Raw genomic sequence first — 12,999 nt, 5'->3', positions numbered from 1 at the left:
CACCTTGTGTTTCTCCCCCACCTTCTAACTTGACTCCTCATCTTTTTTTCTCCAGTCCTGCTGATGGGTCTTGGCCTGAAATGTCGACTGTACTCTTTTCTGAGTTCCTCCAGCATTTTGCGTGTGCCGTGGACCGAAGATGCTTTCTAAACGAGCGCTCAATATGCTTCAAATGTTCTGTTTCAACAGCACACCGAGAAAAGGACTGTAAAGTTATCACATACTGCACTGAGCACACCAGTGACCAGCATTTCATTCAGGGTCAGCACCTTGGGTTGTTCCAGGTTCCAGCACACCCATGGCAGAGCATGGTGGGGAGCTAGCTGAGCACCACTTCCTCAAGCGCAGGTATACATGGGAAGGCGTCTAGTCAACATCTACCTGGAAGGAAATCCTGAGTAAAAAAGTAAAACAACGCACACAAGATGCTGGTGGAACACAGCAGGCCAGGCAGCATCTATAAGGAGAAGCACTGTTGACGTTTCGGGCCGAGACCCTTCGTCAGGACTAACCGAAAGGAAAGATAGTAAGAGATTTGAAAGTAGTGGGGCGAGGGGGAAATGCGAAATGATAGGAGAAGACTGGAGGGGGTGGGATGAAGCTAAGAGCTGGAAAGGTGATTGGCGAAAGTGATACAGAGCTGGAGAAGGGAAAGGATCATGGGACGGGAGGCCTCGGGAGAAAGAAAGGAGAGGGGGGGAAGCATCAGAGGGAGATGGAGAACAGGCAAACAACTAAATACGTCAGGGATGGGGTAAGAAGTGGAGGAGGGGCATTAGAGAAGTCAATGTTCATGCCATCAGGTTGGAGGCTACCCAGCCGGTATATAAGGTGTTGTTCCTCCAACCTGAGTTTGGATTCATTTTGACAGTACAGGAGGCCATGGATAGACATACTGGAATGGGAATGGGACGTGGAATTAAAATGTGTGGCCACTGGGAGATCCTGCTTTCTCTGGCGGACCAAGCGTAGGTGTTCAGCGAAACGGTCTCCCAGTCTGCGTTGGGTCTCACCAATATATAAAAGGCCACACTGGGAGCACCGGACGCAGTATACCACACCAGCCGACTCACAGGTGAAGTGTCACCTCACCTGGAAGGACTGTCTGGGGCCCTGAATGGTGGTGAGGGAGGAAGTGTAAGGGCAGGTGTAGCACTTGTTCTGTTTACAAGGATAAGTGCCAGGAGAGAGAGATTGGTGGGAAGGGATGGGAGGGGGAACGAGTGGACAAGGGAGTCGCATAGGGAGCGATCCCTGCGGAAAGCAGACGGGGGGGGGGGGGGAAGATGTGCTTGGTAGTGGGATCCGGTTGGAGGTGGCAAAAGTTACGGAGAATTATACGTTGGACCTGGAGGCTGGTGGGGTGGTAGGTGAGGACAAGGGGAACTCTATCCCGAGTGGGGTGGTGGGCGGATGGGGTGAGGGCAGATGTGCGGGAAATGGGAGAGATGCGTTTGAGAGCATGGTGGAAGAAGTGAAGCCCCTTTGTTTAAAAAAGGAAGACATCTCCTTCGTCCTGGAATGAAAAGCCTCATCCTGAGAGCAGATGCGGCGGAGATGGAGGAATTGTGAGAAGGGGATAGCATTTTTGCCAGAGACAGGGTGGGAAGACGAATAGTCCAGGTAGCTGTGAGAGTCTGTAGGCTTATAGTAGATATCAGTAGATAAGCTGTCTCCAGAGATGGAGACAGAAAGATCAAGAAAGGGGAGGGAGGTGTCTGAAATGGACCAGGTAAATTTGAGGGCAGGGTGAAAGTTGGAGGCAAAGTTAATGAAGTCAACGAGCTCAGCATGTGTGCAGGAGGCAGCGCCAATGCAGTCGTCGATGTAGCGAAGGTAAAGAGGGGGATGTATACCTGTATAGACTTAGAACATGGACTGTTCCACAAAGCCAACAAGAAGGCAGGCATAACTGGGACCCATACGGGTGCCCATGGCTACACCCTTGGTTTGGAGGAAGTGGGAGGAGCCAAAGAACTAATTCCGCTAGACGGAGGAGAGTGGTGGTAGAGGGGAATTGGTTAGGACTGGAATCCAAAAAGAAGCGAAGAGCTTTGAGACCATCCGGGTGGGGGATGGAGGTATATAGGGACTGGACGTCCATGGTGACAATAAGGCAGTGAGGGCCAGGGAACTTAAAATCATTGAAAAAATTCAAAGCGTGAGAAGTGTCACGAACATAGGTGAGAAGAGATTGAACAAGGGGGGATAAGACAGTGTCAAGGTATGCAGAAATGAGTTCAGTGGGGCAGGAGCAAGCTGAGACAATAGGTCTACCTGGACAGGCAGTTTTGTGGATCTTGGGTAGGAGGTAGAAACGGGAAGTGTGGGGTGTGGGAACTATGAGGTTGGTGGCAGTGGGTGGGAGATCCCCAGAGCTGATAAGGTTTGTGATGGTATAGGAGACAATGGCCTGGTAAACCTTAGTTGGGGTCATGATCAAGGGGTAAATAAGAGGAGGTATCAGAGAGTTGTCGCTGTGCCTCGGCCAGGTAGAGGTCAGTACACCAGACAACAACAGCTCCCCCCTTATCAGCAGGTTTTATAGTGAGGTTGGGATTGGTGCGGAGGGAGCGGAGAGCAGAGCGTTCGGAAGGAGTGAGGTTGGAATTGAAAGAGGGTGTGGTGAAGTCAAGACGGTTGATGTCCCATTGGCAATTAGCAATAAAGAGATCCAGAGCAGGCAGAAGAGCAGAGCGGGGTGTCCATGAAGAGGAGGAGGGTTGAAGACGGGAGAAGGGGTCATTGGTGGGGGTAGGAGAGTCCTTGTTAAAGAAGTAAGCTCGGAGATGGAGCCGGCGGAAGAAGAGTTCAGCGTCATGGCGTACGCAAAACTCGTTGAGGTGTGGGCGAAGGGGGACAAAGCTGAGGCCCTTACTGAGGACAGAGCGCTCTACCTCAGAGTGTTGAAGGTCGGAGGGAATGGTAAATACCCGGCACGGATGAGAGATGGGATCAGAGGGGGGAGGGAGGCTGGTAGCGTCAGTGGAGAGGGAAGGGTTGGGGTGAGAGGAAGATGGAACCTCTGAGGGCCCTTCCCTCTGTTCCACTGCTTCCTTGTGAGAGAGGATCATCAAGACCGCATCATATTCCAGTGGTTTCATGACACCAACTGGATAACGAGATTCTGTAGTACTGTACAAGAGTTCATATATTCGGTTCTTTTCTTTCTTTTTTCAATCTTTTTATTGATTTTAAAAAGAAGTGTGTATACAAACAGGAGTAGAATATCGCTGGTATATATGTCAATAGCAGTACATACAGAAGGTAAGATAAACAATATCAGAATCACACATAGTGTTAATCTACAAAGTATAAATTTGATATAGAATATATAATTCTCCTCATCAATTTATAAAGAAAGGAAGGACTATTAGAAATTTTTTATATAAAAGAAAAGAAAAAAAAACACTATTCTAAACAGAAAAAAAGGACTAGGCAGTCCATCCTGAGAGAAAAACCAAGAGAAGAGAGTCTCTGATCAAATCCAAGGTTCTGAAAAAAATAGCTGGAAGAGAATCAGATCATATGAAAAATCAGATCATATGAAAAATCAGATCATATGAAAATATTGAATAAAAGGTCGCCAGATTTCTTCAAGTTTAAAGGATGTATCCAGTGTCCGACTTCTTATTTTCTCTAGACTTAAACCGGACATGATAGAGGAAAGCCAGTAAAAGGCGGTAGGAGGGTTAGGGTCCTTCCGTTTAAGTAAAATGGCTTTCCTAGCCAATAAGATTGGAAAGGCTATCATCCACTGAAGGGAAGCAGGAATATATCCTGCTTCCGATGGAATAATCCCAAAAATAGCTGGGACCGAAAATAGCTATTCGGTTCATAAGAGTTCATATTTAGCTATCCCTCAACAGCTGTGGCAATGAATGGCCTCAAGAGGACAGCGATCAAGGGAGAGAAGGAATTCAGGACTGAAGCACAGAGGTACATAGGATGGCATTTCTATGTTGATGATGGTCTTAAATCATTTTCTAGTGCAGAAGAAGCAGTCAGCATGCTGAAAGCAGCGCCAGACATGTTGACACAATCTAATCTCAGACTGAATAAGATTGCATCCAATGGCGCTGATGTCATGCAATGTTTCGCATCTGAAGATATGGATTACAGAACCTTGATCTTGGACAGAACTTCCCTGCTCTGCAGCACAGTCTGGGCCTTGGATGTGACCTTGTTACAGACAGCTTTACTTTCTAGGTCACTGATTCCATAAGACCCTTTACGCATCGTGGTGTGCTATCGACTCAACAGTCTAATTTGACTCCCTTGGATTTGCTGATCCGATCAGTATCCAGGGATGCTTCATGTTCAGAAAACACACACAAAATGATGGAAGAACTCAGCAAGCCAGGCAGTTGAGTCCTCCAGCACTTTGTGTGTGTTGCTTGGATCTCTAGCATCTGCAGATTTTCTCTTGTTCATATTCAGAGAGCTGAGCTCAGACATTTGTGGCTGGGATGTCCCACTCCCTAAAGAGAAACATGAGCGTGGTAGCAGTGGTGTTCTTCCCATCAGGACCTTAAAGGCTTGAAAATTCCAAGATCCTATATAACAATTCCACTATCTGCAGCTCAAAAGAAAGAGGCATGCATCTTCTGTGATGTATCATCTAAAGCTATTGCTGCTGTTGTATACCTGAAGGTCACAGACGCTGCTGGGTATAGTGAAGTTGGATTCATCCTGGACAAGGCAAAGCTTGCTCCCAAACCAGATCTCACCACACCAAGGCTTGAGCTCGCTGTTGCTGTCCTAGCAGTTGAGATGGCAGAGATGACAACCGAAGAGCTGGAGACAGAACTAGATGATGACAAGTTCTTTACCGACAGCAAGATTGTGCTTGGCTATATATTTAATAAAACAAGGAGATTCTATGTTTATGTACATAATAGGATCCAACATATTAAGCAGTCAACCCAGAAGAGTCAATGGAATTATGTTTTTACTGGTCTCAACCCAGCTGATCATGCCACAAGAGGGCTCTGAGCTAATCAGCTCACCCTCTCCTCACGGCTAACTGGCCCAGTATTTCTTGCTGATCCCCAACAGGAACATAGCAGGAAATTTTTGCCTTAGTTGACCCTGAGGCAAGTGTAGAAACACGTCTTCAAGTGTCGAACAACATCACCACTCCAGCTTGGCAGTGCACACTTTGAGTGTTTATCAGGCTGGAAGTCACTTACCAGAACAATTGCCCAGCACTCACAGTTTGCTCATTCCTTTGCAGGAGTGTGGAGGACGGAGCTTAGGATGATGCAAGCGACTCTTTTGCTTGCACCTTTGGAAACAGCTCTGTTTCTATCTTTAATATCTCTTTTTTTTCCCTTTTCCAGGTTCTTTTGAAGACCCTGACCTAACGCTGACTTTGGTTCTTTGCGGAAATGGGACCCATTTTCAGGGCCTCACAACCAGCCACTTTTTGATATACCAAGGACGCGGCCTGGAAGATTAGCGCGCCTTCAAGGTGCCAGATTTTCATGGCTCTGGAGGCGGGCAGATTCGAGGTCAGTGCCACTGCCTGATGTGTCGTGGGAGTATACTGAAGATTGGAAGTGGTGATCTGGCTGCAAATCGTTGAGTAGTTTTGTTATGTTTACCCTCTTGCTGTGAAATGGGGACACCTCTTTTCCCTTATTAGGGCCTGTGGTATGTCGAATTACCGGGTGAACGAGTAGTCTTTGGGGTACTGCAAGTCTGTGTCTTTATTGATGCTTTGCTGCACACTTGAGTGCTCGGTGGTGGGTGCAGATGCTTTTTTGCTGGTGGGGGACGGAGGGATCGTCGCTTTGGTGTTGCTTATGCGTGGGAGGGGGGAGCTGGGGGGACTTTGGGATTCAAACATTTAACTGTCATTCATTCTTTGGGGCACTCCTCTGTTTTCATGGATGTTTGTGAAGAAAGAGAATTTCAGGATGTATATTGTATATGTTTCCTGACATTAAATGTATCTATTGAGTAACCAAAGACAACATTTGCAATGGTTGGCATGTCCATAAGCAACCTCTCAGCACAGAGCAACTGAATCGAGCAAAAGTACAAATCCTTCTTGTTATTCAGAGACAGGTGTAGGCAGAGGAAGTGCAGTGCGTCACAGAGCAGGAACCTCTCCTAAAACAAGGTGTGTGTTGCTTGGTAAACTCTGCCCCTTTCTTGACTCTGAGTGGCTGCTACAATTTGGAAGGCATATTATGAAGGCACAACTCTCCTCAGAGGGAATTTACCCAATTATCATCACGAGTAAGTATCATTTAACCTCTTGCTTATTAGACATTACCAAGAACAAGTATGTCATCAAGTCTGGCATTTTACTGAAGGAGCTGAAAGAGTAGCAGGGTTATAGATTGTTGAAGCCTGATCTACAGTTGTGTGACATGTCATGAGTTGCGGGGTAGACAGCAGGAGCAGAAAATTGCAGACATGCCAGCAGATCATTTGAGCACTGATGCTGCATTTAAGTATGTGCGTTTTGACGTGTTTGGCCCATGGTCCACCACCACAAGGAAAACACGCAGATGTCATGCAGATTGCAAACACTGGACTGTCATTTTTGCATGCATGAGCGCATGTGCTATTCCCATCAAAGTGATCGAATCAATGGATTTATCCAGTTACATCAATGCCCTCCGACACTTCTTCGCAATCAAGGGACCAGTGATGTAGTTAAGGTCTGATTGTGACACAGATTTCATCAGAGCCTGTAGAGACCTTCAAATTGATCCCAAAGGCTGCAGCAACAATCATGTGAAGAACTACCTGTCCGATCAAGGTTGCACATGAATTTTCAACCGGCCATACGCTTCACATATGGGTGGTTATTGTGAACGAATGATTGGCATCACGTGTCAGAATCTTGATGCTATGTTTCTTAAGCTTGGATTTTCGAAGCTCACACATGGCTTCTAGATAACCTTCATGGCTGAGGTCATAGCTATTGTAAACTCCAAACCACTTAACTTCATACTCTGCAGATCCAGATGAGCCTTGTATTTTGACTCCTGTTATGCTTCTAAAACAAGAAGTTGGCTGTCCTCCTGTTCGGCCAGGTCACTTTAGCAATGCAATCTACGCCAGCAGCAAGGAGCCAAGTCCAGAGTATGGCCAAGACTTTTTGACCAAGGTGGTGAAGAGAGCACATTAGCAATCTCTGGGGTCAGAGGAAGTGGAGAACTGAGAGGCCAAATTTATAAGCAGGTGATGTCATCTTACTGAATGGCAACCAAGCCAAGAGATATGATTGGCCTTTAGAGTTGGTCACACAAACTTTTTCCTAGTGAAGACGGGAAAGTTAGAAAACTCAAAGTGAGAACAGTTAAAGATGGTGCAGTAAGACTGTTCTCCACACTGGTCTCTGAGCCTATCTTTCTTTTACCAAAGACTTAAATTAAATAATCATTTGATTTTTAATTTCAGTAGTTAAGTTTGACATCCTATGGAGCCAGGCGAGGAGCGTTCTGGCTTCTTGAGGCAGAGTTCGTTTCGTATGGACATCACTTCCTATATGTAAACTGTTTTGATATCATTTCCTGCGTGCGTTAGTCCTGATTCGATTTGAAGCACACAGTGGAGAGATACATGCACCCATGGGAGAAATGTACAAACTTTCTTAGAGAGGATGCAGGAATTGAACTTCTAACCCCTCCAGGTGCTCCAGTTTCCTCCCACAGGCCAAAGACGTATCGGTTAGTAGGTTAACTGGTCATTGTAAATGTTACTGCAGTAGGCTAGACAAGCACTGTAGGAGACAGTGAGAAAGAAAAATAAGAATGCAGTGGGAACATGGCTTGCCTTTGCCTGGTTTGAGAACTTGGTCTTCAAACGCTGGTTCCCTCAATCAATGGCACATTGAAGACAAAGGTGAATTTCATCACTGCTGTTGCCAAGATATGAGAAGTCCATGTTTTCCGGGTCTTGTTTTGAACCCTTATAGTCCGAGGAGGGGCGGATGTGGAATGTTTGTGCAATTCTCCCATAGGCGACTGTGAACGAGGTGACGTTGGCTTGCAGTTTAGTGTCCAAACATACATAAGCATAAGCTTCACTTGCATAAAGATGAACACTGTAGTTCCTGAGCGTAGTTGCCATAAGATAAGTTTTGAAGATTAAGTCCACTTTGAGATGAAGTTCAACATCAGGGTGACAAAAGGTGGAAAAAATTGTCAGTGTATGACAGACCAGTTTTCACTTGAGATTGACTCCGCTGCACAGCCATTATGTTAGGATCATGGCTTGCATGCCATAATGAAATGTAAGATGGCGACAAATTTTTATAGACAGATAAACCTGTGGAGATTAGTGTTAGTCACTGCATTTCTCTTGCTCTCAAATCAGAGGGTAGCTAGACTGGAAGGAGGTAGTTGAGGTGGACACTATTGATAACTTTCTGTAGCAAGAGGACCTTTCTGTAATTACTATAGTCATTTTTTCCTCTTTCTCCAAGATGGTTCATGATTATAACATCTCTGAGGTTGCATTAAGTCCTCCTCTTCTCACATGTGGACAGCGTGACTGGATTTTTAACTGAAGCTCTTCACCACTGACTTTTAAAATCTTGGCAGGGATATAGTCTGTTCCCAGAGTCTGGTTGGTCGCAATTGAGATAAAGACATTCACAGTCAACCAGGCAGCAAAACAACAGTCAACTGGACAACAGTGAATGTTGCAATCCTTTCAGCTTTTGAGACATGGGCTACCCGGAGAGGCACCTGAAAGGACGAGAAATGCAACAAAATACACAGTCTGCTGAAAGGATAAGTGATCAAACACGCAAGTGTCTTCCCCCTTAGCAACATCCAGAAATGGGGTTCTAATTACACTGAGCTGGCTCTGTTGGCCAGGTCTTACCATTTCCATGCCAAACTAAAATCTACCTAAACACAGACCCTGATCTGAGATCTGTCGCAGGAAGAGATTTCCTTACAAAAAGCCTATGAGGAAGAAAGCGACATTTCACCAACTATTGGGAATACTTGGCCCATGATTACTCAAAGTGAAGGAGGACCATTCAGGATGGTGTTTAAAACCTCAGATCCAGGCCTGAGGAGCACATAGAAGCCCAGTGTTACGAGAAAGAGGTGTGCACCACCTTACAGCTACAAACCTGTAATTCTCTAAGACATCTCTTTCCCCATGTGTAGAAGAGTCTTCAGTTGTGACATTGGTCTGATTAGTTGTCTCAGAACCAACAAAGTTGGTCACACTCAATCCGAGTGACTGCCTCAGATTATTGAAAACAGTCTAAACGCCGATTGTGGCAAATCGTGTTTTTCTCTACTTTAATTGTAGATCTGGAGGGCGAAGCTTAGTCATGATGGCACTAAACAGCGACCCCTTTGCTTGCATCTTTGGAAAGAGCTCTATTTCCATCTTTAATATCTCTATGTTTCCCTTTCAGGGTTCTTTTGAAGACCCTGACCTGGAATTACACGCTGACTTTGCAGGAATGGAACTCGCTCTTGGGGTTTCTCGACCGGCCGTTATTTGAAATGCCAAGGATGCAGCCGAAGAGCTCAGCTCACCTTCGGAGGGCCAGGATTTCGTGCCTCTGGAAACGGGGGAGATCGAAGGTCGGTGTCCTGGCAGGAGATCAGTGTGTCGTGGGAGTCAGAAGATCTGTGGCTGTGTGTCCAGAGACCTGAGATCACTGGGCACAGAGCTCAGAAAAAGTGACTCAATGATCTTTTAACATCGTAAACCAGTGAGTTGTTCGTTATGTCTCCCCTTTCACTGTGAAACGGAGACACCTCTTTCTCTCTTATTCGGGGGAGAGAGAGCCTGTGGTGTGTCGAATACCGGGTGAACGAGTAGTCTTTGGGGCAAGTCTGTGTCTTTGCTGTTGCTTTGCTGCACACTTGAGTGCTCAGTGGTGGGTGCCGATGCTTTTTTTTGCTGGTGGGGGAGGGGGATTGTTACATACCCCATAACTGGGTCACTTACCAGCAAAGATAGAGAGGTCCGTTGAAGTCTGATGGTACTATTTTTAAAAGTTTTTATTTATAAAGGGGCACAAAAATAAGGTTAATACAAACATTCAGATAATATACGTCGTCAATACTCAATCTAAAGCGCGGGTATAGTAATAATCATCAATAAGAAGTAGCTCTATCGTTTGTCTAGGGGTAATATATTGTCCTTTGGAAAGATGAAAGTCACTCAGTTCCTGCAGGCTTCTGGGTTGTGGGGACCGCTGGGTTTTCACTTGTTGGAGAGAGAGAGATTTGTGAGAAAAGAAACTTGCCCGGGTCTTTTGGTGAGGTCGATCCGTTGAGTCGGGGGAGTTGGTTCCCCGTTGTTAGTTCAAGAAAATCGTTTCTGTGATACCTGCCACCGGCTCCCAGGCAACGGGAACCGAACGCACGTGGCTTCCTTCAAATGGCTGCCCGCTATTACGGGATCGCTAGCGTCTCTTCTGGTGCGTCTGAGGGGCCGTCTCTACAGCCCCTCTTTTATCTGGACTCACGGGGTCTCAGATGTCAATCAGGTTGGGATGATGCAATCTCTCCCCGTCACCCAGCCCACGTTGCCCCGAGGGCTTGCACGTAGCCCAGTCCCCAATCCACAAAGGTGTCTCCAAGAGACAATGGCCGTTATCTGTGGCTTTGTCTTGCTGAGGGGCCAGGACACATTCCAAAACCTTGAGGATTCTCTCTCATTTCCTGGGTCCAAGACCCGAGTTAATAGCGATCTTGCGATTCTCAAGAAGGAGGGGGCTGCGATCATAACACATGCGGGAGGGTGGAGTTGGGGGGGACTTTGGGGTTCTAACATTTAACTGGCATTCATTCTTTGGGGCACCCCTCTGTTTTTGTGGATGGTTGTGAAGAAAAAGCATTTCAGGATGTATATTGTAAACATTTCTCTGACATTAAATGTACCTTTGAAACCTTCGATAAATCCTGATATTCTGATTACGGGGAGACACAGGCAGCCAACACAAACCAAAGCATTGCACCTACAATGACAATCAGACAGAGGATGTCGAGGTGACTTGGTTTATTCCTGAATTTCTCAGTGGGGTTACAGTGACATCATTGTTTGTATAAAATAACCTTAAAGTGCTTTCCATTTTCCCCATTAGTAATTCAAACAGCTACTGAGTGGAGATTATTGCTGCTTGGCCAGTGATGCGGAGTGTTTATTCTGTGAGCTTGTTATACCATATGGAACAGAAAGACCTCAGCCTTGATGTAGCGCTGAGGAATAGTAGTGGGACAGAGATATAGATAGAACAATAAGCTCCTTCACAAAGTTTATCCCTCAGTAACTAAAAATCTGGTCCACACCCACATTCTAGCCTGCTCAGGAACACGGAGGGTGGGGAAGAAGCACAAGCTGGCAAGTGATAGGAGAAACCAGGTGAGGGAGAAGGTAGGTGGGTGGGGGGAGGGATGAAGCGAGAAGCTAGGAGGTGTCAAATGGACGAGGTAAAATGATGAAGAAGAAGCAATCTCGCAGGAGAGTGGACTATGGGAGCAAAGGAAGGAGTTGGGAACCAGAGGGAGGTGACGGGCAGGTGAGAAGTGAAGAGTTCAGAGGAGAACCAGAGTGGGAAAAGAGAGGAGGAGGAAGTGGAATAAATCACTGGAAGTTAGAGAAATTAATGTTCATGCGGTCAGGTTGGAAGCCACCCAGACAGAAACTGAGGGGTTGCTCCTCCAACCTGAGTGTACCAATGGACCGGCATGTTGGAATGGGAATGGGAAGTAGATTAAAATAGGTGGCCATTGGGAAAGCCGCCTTTTGTGGTGGGCAGAGCAAAGGTGCTCAGTGAAGAGGTCTCCCAATTTATGTTGGGTCTCACTGATGTAGAGACTGGCTTTGGAGGCAGTGCAGAGGAGGTTCACCAGGTTGATTCCAGAGATGAGGGGGTTAGACTATGAGGAGAGATTGAGTCACCCAGGACTGTACTCACTGGAATTCAGAAGCATGAGAGGAGATCTTATGGAAACATATAAAATTATGAAAGGGAGAGTTAAGAGAGGCAGGAAAGTTGCTTCCACTGGTAGGTGAGACTAGAACTAGGGGTCATAGCCGCAAGATTCAGGGGAGTTAATTTAGGTCAGAAATGAGGAGAAACTGATTTTCCTAAAGAGTGGGGAATCTGTGGAATTCTCTGTCTAAAGAAGCAGTGGAGGCTACCTCAGTAAATATATTTAAGCCAAGGTTGGATAGATTTTTGCATAGTAGGGGAATTAAGGGTTATGGGGAAAAGGCAGGTAGGTGGAGATGAGTCCACGGTCAGATCAGCCATGATCTTATTGACTGATGGAGCAGGTTCGACGGGCCGGATGGCCTACTGCTGCTCATATTTTGTATGTTCTTATTTTCCTATATCCTCATGATGTGGAGACTGTACACAAATGGCATAAGCATCACTTTCTCTAACTTCAGTGATTTCTCCCCCTCCCCTTCTCTCTTTTTCCATTCCTCATTCTGGTTCCCCTCTTGCCCCTTCTCTTCTCCTCACCCGCTCATCACCTCCCTCTGGTGCCCCTCGTCCTTCCATTTCTCCCATAGTCCTCACTTTTGTCCTATCAGATTCCTTCTTCTACATCCCTTTACCTTCTCCACCTATCCCCTCCCAGCTTCTCACTTCACTCCTCCCCCTTCCCCACTGCCCACCTTCCCTCTTGCCTGGTTTCACCTATCACTCGCCAGCTTGTCCTCCTTCCCCTCCCCCACCTTTATTTTGGCTTCTTCCCCCTTCTTTTCTAGTCCTGATGAAGGGTCTCAACCTGAAACATCAACTGTTCATTCCTCCCCCCATACATGCTGCCTCACCTGCTGAATTCCTCCAGCATTTCTGTTTGTAGCTTAGTATTCTGTTGTGATTAGTTGAATATCTGAGGAAAAATTGCATCGAGACACTGAATTTGGTGCCGAATTGCTGTCATTATTATGTCACTGCAAAAAACAATTACAATGAATGATTTAAATAAGGCAACTGAATGGCTAATGGAAATCAAGAAAAAATTGCAGATGCTGAAAATATGA

Source organism: Hemitrygon akajei, chromosome 1 (assembly GCF_048418815.1).
Source record: "Hemitrygon akajei chromosome 1, sHemAka1.3, whole genome shotgun sequence".
NCBI classification, from domain to species: Eukaryota; Metazoa; Chordata; class Chondrichthyes; order Myliobatiformes; family Dasyatidae; genus Hemitrygon; species Hemitrygon akajei.
This window is presented reverse-complemented; position numbering follows the sequence as displayed.